The following is an 8263-nucleotide window of genomic DNA, read 5'->3' on the forward strand; positions in this document are numbered from 1 at the left end:
GGCTTTTTTTTATCTTCGAAGCGCATTCCTAGGACGCTCTTGTGCATCGTGTGAGAAGCCAGGGGAGGTGTCGCGACCATTGCCCCATCAGTTGTTTTAAATCGGCTAAGATCATCGCGCGGGTGTCGATGTATGTGAACTTCTGTCGCACCGTACGTAGCCAACCGTGCGAATCGGAGGTGCAGTGTTGAGTCTGGGCAGTGTTAATGTATGGGCAGTGTTGAGTCTATGGGTAGTGTTAATTTATGGGCAGTGTGTGTGTATGTTGTACTTGTTTCGCACCGTGCATAACCAACCGTGCCAATCGGAGGTGCGAGTTGCCACTTTCATTCAACTGTAACCCTCCAAGCAGGCAGCGCCACAAATGCTAGCCCAACGAAGTGGCTTATCATCATGACGTAGACATAGCAGCAACCAAACACTCTAAACGCCGTGACGTTGCTTCTAAATGTGGAGGGGAAAGCCGGAGGTTCCGGAGAAAAAAAATCCACGCCACCACAGAGAGAGAGACTCCAATTATACAGCAGGCGTCAGGGGTTGGGGTCGAAACCCACGACCTCCTGAATGTCCGGCGAAGGAGATGACATCTCCTAGCCACCTAACAACAGCACCTTGTGCTGCTGCTGCTGCATCCTCTTGGGCCAAGCAAAACAAAAATTCTCCACGCGCCTGCGGCTTCCTCTGCTTCAAGTCTCCGACTGTGCCCCGTGGCGGTGTCGGGGCGCAGGCGGTTGGCACCAGCGCCTGGGTTCGATCCCGGACTGGGGGTGGCGGTGGTGGTGGTGGCGGCGGTGGCGGTGGTGGTGGCGGTGGTGGTGGTGGCGGCGGTGGCGGTGGTGGTGGCGGCGGTGGTGGTGGTGGCGGCGGTGTTGTTGTGCCCGAGTTGTCTGGTGGCCACTATTGGCCAAACATCCCAACGCTGAGGGATGACCTGCAGATTGCTCAGCGGGGGGGGGGGGTCAACAAAGACAAAGATCCCCCGTGTAGCCTTAACAGACTGTTGGGGCAAGCGCTGTGAAGGCCAGGGGGTGGGTGGCCAGCACCACGCCCGGCCGCCTTTGTCTCCCCAGTTGCGATGTTTACTACACACCGCACCCAGGTACTCATTTGAGGCCGAGTCGACCTAGGGGAGGCCCGGGGGGCTATTCAGATAATCGTCACCGGTGATGGCCGCGAGCGGGAATCGAACCTGGGTGGCGGTTTGTAGCTACCCGGACATCTGTGAAAAAAAGCTTTACAGCTCATCAGATTCCTCCAGTATTCGGACTGTATTCATATTCCGCAGTGCAGCTCGCTCACCATTGCGCCACCGCTCCCCGCTCAATAGTGGATCGCAGCAGCAGCAGCGCCCTCTCCAGCCCCCTCTTGTGTTGTGAAATCCTGGCAGGGACCCTCCTGAGGCTTTGCTGGTTCAGCAGGCGGCATCGTCATCATAATCATCACCAGGGTGACGATGTTCACATCACCAGGGTGACGATGTTAACTTCACTAGGGTGACGATGTTAACGTCACCAGGGTGACGATGTTCGCATCACCAGGGTGACGATGATCGCATCACCAGGGTGACGATGTTCGCATCACCAGGGTGACGATATTCACATCACCAGGGTGACGATGTTCGCATCACCAGGGTGACGATGTTCACATCACCAGGGTGACGATGTTCACATCACCAGGGTGACGATGTTCGCATCACCAGGGTGACGATGTTCGCATCACCAGGGTGACGATGTTCGCATCACCAGGGTGACGATGTTCGCATCACCAGGGTGACGATGTTCGCATCACCAGGGTGACGATGTTCGCATCACCAGGGTGACGATGTTCGCATCACCAGGGTGACGATGTTCGCATCACCAGGGTGACGATGTTCGCATCACCAGGGTGACGATGTTCGCATCACCAGGGTGACGATGTTAGCATCACCAGGGTGACGATGTTAACAACGACGTTAACATCGTCACCCTGGTGTCACTCTGGGATGGAGATTCCCCATCGGCAGGGGTCGCAGCAACGGGAGCGCTGCCTCGGGGCTCCTCTTGCAGACGTCCGCCACTCACCCACCACCCACAGTGCCTGCAGACGTCACGACCCCCCCCCCCCTCAGTCCCCCCCCCTCAGCCCCCCCCCCCATTTTAGTCCCCCCCTCAGCCCTCCCCCCACAATCCCCCACAATCCCCCCCCCTCAGTCCCCCACCCTTTTAGTCCTCCCCCCAACCCCCAAAATCGAAACCGGCTCTTGGCGAGTGATCGCACGCGCGTTGAGAAACGAAAAACCGTCGTGTTGTTATTATTGTTATTATTGTTGTTACTGTTGTTGTTTTGTTATTGTTGTTATTGTTGTTGTTATTATTGTTGTTATTATTGTTATTATTGTTGTTATTATTGTTATTATTGTTGTTATTATTGTTATTATTGTTGTTGTTATTGTTGTTACTGTTGTTATTGTTGTTATTGTTATTATTGTTGTTATTGTTATTATTGTTGTTGTTATTGTTGTTATTATTATTGTTGTTGTTGTGTGTATTGTGTTGCGTGTATTGTGTTGCGTGTATTGTGTTGCGTGGGTGATTTCTCTGTTAGGTGCTGGGCCAGGCCACTGTTGCGTTTACGGATCATGCTGATCGTAGGGATCGTACAGATTGTAGGGATCGTACAGATTGTAGGGATCGTAGGGCTTGTACGGAGCGTAGGGATCGTACAAAGATTGTAGGGATCGTAGGGTTCGTGCGGATCGTAGGGATCACACGGCTTGTGTTCGCGCGGCAAGGTGTGGTCACGGGGACCCCCCGGGGACCCCCCGGGGACCCCCCCGGGGACCCCCGTTAGCACGGAGAGCAATGGCAGAGAGTCAGGGTCCATCCCGATGAGTCGTTCGCCAGCAGTGGATTGAGCATGCCGACCCCGGCTGTGCTTGTGAGACGCTGACACAGTGAGACACTGACGCATTGAGACACTGACACAGTGAGACACTGACACATTGAGACACTGACGCATTGAGACACTGACGTAGTGAGACACTGACACAGTGAGACACTGACACAGTGAGACGCTGACACATTGAGACGCTGACACATTGAGACGCTGACACATTGAGACACTGACACAGTGAGACACTGACACAGTGAGACACTGACACATTGAGACACTGACACAGTGAGACGCTGACACAGTGAGACACTGACACAGTGAGACACTGACGCATTGAGACACTGACGCATTGAGACACTGACACAGTGAGACACTGACACAGTGAGACACTGACACAGTGAGACACTGACACAGTGAGACACTGACGCATTGAGACACTGACGCATTGAGACACTGACACATGGAGACGCTGACACATTGAGACACTGACACGTGGAGACGCTGACACATTGAGACGCTGACACATTGAGACGCTGACACATTGAGACGCTGACACATTGAGACGCTGACACATTGAGACGCTGACACATTGAGACGCTGACACATTGAGACACTGACACATTGAGACACTGACACATTGAGACGCTGACACAGTGAGACGCTGACACATGGAGACGCTGACACATTGAGACGCTGACACATTGAGACAGACACATGGAGACGCTGACACATTGAGACGCTGACACATGGAGACACTGACACAGTGAGACACTGACACAGTGAGACGCTGACAGTGAGACACTGACACAGTGAGACACTCGCACATGGAGACACTGACACATTGAGACACTGACACATGGAGACACTGACACAGTGAGACACTGACACAGTGAGACACTGACGCAGTGAGACACTGACACAGTGAGACGCTGACAGTGAGACACTGACACAGTGAGACACTCGCACATGGAGACACTGACAGAATTGAGACACTGACACATGGAGACGCTGACACATTGAGACACTGACACATTGAGACGCTGACACATTGAGACACTGACACATTGAGACACTGACACAGTGAGACACTGACACGTGGAGACACTGACACATTGAGACACTGACACAGTGAGACGCTGACACATTGAGACATTCACACATGGAGACACTGACACATTGAGACACTGACACAGTGAGACGCTGACAGTGAGACACTGACACAGTGAGACACTCGCACATGGAGACACTGACACAGTGAGACGCTGACACAGTGAGACACTGACACATTGAGACATTCACACATGGAGACACTGACACATTGAGAGACTGACACACTGAGACGCTGACACATTGAGACACTGACACATTGAGACACTGACACATTGAGACGCTGACACATGGAGACGCTGACACATTGAGACACTGACACATTGAGACACTGACACAGTGAGACACTGACACATTGAGACACTGACACATTGAGACGCTGACACATGGAGACGCTGACACATTGAGACACTGACACATTGAGACACTGACACATTGAGACGCTGACACATTGAGACACTGACACATTGAGACACTGACACATTGAGACGCTGACACATTGAGACGCTGACACATTGAGACGCTGACACATTGAGACACTGACACATTGAGACGCTGACACATGGAGACGCTGACACATTGAGACAGACACATGGAGACGCTGACACATTGAGACGCTGACACATGGAGACGCTGACACATTGAGACACTGACACAGTGAGACACTGACACAGTGAGACACTGGCACAGTGAGACGCTGACAGTGAGACACTGACACAGTGAGACACTCGCACATGGAGACACTCGCACATGGAGACACTGACACATTGAGACACTGACACATGGAGACACTGACACAGTGAGACACTGACGCAGTGAGACACTGACGCATTGAGACACTGACACAGTGAGACACTGACACAGTGAGACACTGACGCAGTGAGACACTGACACAGTGAGACACTGACACAGTGAGACACTCGCACATGGAGACACTGACACATTGAGACGCTGACACATGGAGACGCTGACACATTGAGACACTGACACGTGGAGACACTGACACATTGAGACACTGACACATGGAGACGCTGACACATTGAGACACTGACACATTGAGACGCTGACACATTGAGACGCTGACACATTGAGACGCTGACACATTGAGACGCTGACACATTGAGACGCTGACACATTGAGACAGACACATGGAGACGCTGACACATTGAGACGCTGACACATTTAGACGCTGATACATTGAGACACTGACACATTGAGACACTGGCACACTGAGACGCTGACACATTGAGACACTGACACGTGGAGATACTGACACACTGAGACACTGACACGTGGAGATACTGACACGTGGAGACACTGGCACATTGAGACACTGACACAGTGAGACACTGACACATTGAGACACTGACACAGTGAGACACTGACACAGTGAGACGCTGACACAATGAGATGCTGACACAGTGAGACACTGACACACTGAGACGCTGACACATTGAGACACTGACACATTGAGACACTGACACATTGAGACACTGGCACACTGAGACGCTGACACATTGAGACACTGACACGTGGAGATACTGACACACTGAGACGCTGACACAGTGAGACACTGACACACTGAGACGCTGACACATTGAGACGCTGACACATTGAGACACTGACACATTGAGACACAAGGCTCCACAGTTTGCTTGGTCCAGACCCCTCAACTGAGCCTGGCTGGCAGAGGAGGTGTTCAGGCTGGCTGAGAAAAAGCGACAGGCCCACTCTCATCGTCTACAGTATACCACGTCAGAGAATGAGGAGGCTCACCGCAGCCTTCGCTCGGAGGTTCGGAGAGCCGTGAGGCGCTGCAAGGATGGGTGGTGGTTGCGGGTTGCTGAGGAGATGGAGTCTGCCTCAATGGCACGCGATCACAAATCGCTCTTTAATAGCATTAAAAAAGTAACTTGCAGTGCCACACCTATTGCCATCAATAGGGGAAAAAATGGCGATCCTATCTCCCACCCACAGGAACAGGTTTGCAGATTTGCTGAGCATTTCTGTGAGGTCTTGGGGGAGGGGAAATCCCCCAGCCTGGAAAACATCGTGGGGCAAAGTGAGCATGACTCTGCTGAGGCTTCAGTGCCTCAAATATTGGAAGTAGAAGTCACCCCCTGTGAGTGGCTGGCTGATGTGCCATCTGTTGTGGAAGTACTGAAGGCGATCCGGAGTCTGAGACCAGGAAAGGCAGCGGGCAGAGATGATCTCCCAAGCGAAATGCTGAGGGAGGGTGGCGTTTGTGCACAGACTGCCCTACATGACATCATAACAACAGTCTGGACCACTGGACGGGTTCCGCAGTTGCATCCATAACAGAGGGGTTTTTTTGTGGATTGGGTCGCCACGTAATTGTGAAATGTGTCGTTAAACCCGCCACCACCCGACACAGCCAATTAGTCGGTGGGAGCCGCTGTGCACCGCCACTTGGCGTCGGCAGCGGCTCGGTAGCGCCGGCGGGGAAAGCGTCGCCGGTGATTCGCGAGCGGTCGGCCGGTTGTCAGTCGATTGATCGATCGGTCCGTCGATCGGTTGGTCAGTTGATCGGTTGGTCATTCGGTTGGTCAGTCAATCGGTTGATCGATCGGTCAGCTGATCGGTTGATCGGCTGGTTAGTCAGTCGGTTGATCGATCGGTCCGTCGATTAGTTGATCGGTTGGGCAATCGGTTGGTCAGTCGATCGATCGGCTGGTTAGTCAGTCGGTTGATCGATCGGTCAGTCAATCGGTCGATCGGCTGGTTAGTCAGTCGGTTGATCGATCGGTCAGTCGATCGTTCGGTTTGAAGCTCGCGTTGCTTTCCGGCAGAATCGAGATGATGCACTGGGGAGGGATTTCCCAGCGGTGCCAGTTTTTATCGCGTTTCCGACACCAGAGTTTCGTCTCGCCTTGTTTTGTAACGAAGAGAGTTCCGTTTTAAATAACAAGTACTAACTCGTCTTATAAACGATACAAAAAAATAAACTTTGTATGCAGATTAGCGGGTAGGCACCTTCGCCGCGTTTCTTAAAGAAATTAATAATAATATATTAACGTACGTTTCCCGCTCGGCGTTAGGCGGTCACTTTTTGTTGGGAGCGGTAAAGCGTCGGTCACGCAAACAAGCGGCGGTGAAGCGGCCGCCGCCGCTCCCATCATCTCCATCTCTCGCTCTCTTGACGGGTTGGCGGGAGAATGTTGCGGCCCAGGTCCGTGCTCTTAGTCGTGGCTAAGTTACGGCTCGGTTCCGGTTTGGTTCTGGCTCTGTTCTGGCTCGATTTTGGCACGGTTCCGGCTCGATTTTGGCACGGTTCTGGCTCGGTTCCGCTTCGGTTCCGGCTCAAAGCCAGACCCAACTTGACAGCCGGATCTTGAGCACGGTCCCAGCTCCCCCCCCCCCCCCCCGCTCAAGGATTTACATTTTACAGACCGAGCCTGAGCCAAGCCGATTTGGAGCGGCGTGCGAGGAAGCAACGCTCGATTCGCGCGGGTACCTCACCCCGGCAGAGAACGCTCGCAGCCACCGCCGCCACCACCACCCACGTGACAGAGCGGCTGCGACCCTCCCAATCTCTCTCGCGCGTGCGCGCCTACAGACGGACCGAACGGCGCCTTGTGACGTGTAACGCGCGTGCGTAAACAACAGTGGCCTTTTGCGCGCGCGCGTGTGTAAGATGGCGTCTCGACGTTTAGTTTGGCGCGCACGTTGAAGCCTCTCTGGGCAGGAGGTCGCCGTTTGCGTTTTGGCTGCCGGGGCCACGAGCGGCCCGTCCTGGTCGCGTCCCGGCGTCGGAGCGGAACCGGTGGCGGCCGCCCAGGCACGGCCGCCTTGGAGGGGGCGAGCGTGGTGAAGTTTGGTCAAACAGCACCCCCATCCCACCGTGACCGACTAACGCGGGCGCGCGTTGTTGACGGAGGCTTCGTCCCTGGCAGCGGGCGGACGGACAAACAAGGGTTGTGAAATGATGCTGACGACTCTCAACAAGACCAGCGAGCGAAACCTCGACCACTGTGAAGCGTGGCGGCGGACGTGGGTGCGGTGCGCACCGCAGTATTAACCAGGGCGGCCGCTGGCGCACCGCCCCACTCTGGGCCGTGTCGCCACCGGATTGGTCGGTGGGTCGGGCGAGCGGGAGGGAGCGATTGGACTCTGTACCCCCCTCCATTGTAATCGCTTTAACCCGTTCCGGATCGTCGCTCTTATTTAAATGAATTTTTTTCTCCCGTTCTGCCTTCGTTCGTTTCGCCCCGCCCGTGAGAATTAAACGTTTTTGTTTTTTTTGCTGCTGTCTCTGTGAACTTTT

Source organism: Petromyzon marinus, chromosome 57, assembly GCF_048934315.1.
Source record: "Petromyzon marinus isolate PM22_M1 ecotype Great Lakes invasive population chromosome 57, UKy_Petmar_22M1.pri1.0, whole genome shotgun sequence".
NCBI lineage: Eukaryota > Metazoa > Chordata > Hyperoartia > Petromyzontiformes > Petromyzontidae > Petromyzon > Petromyzon marinus.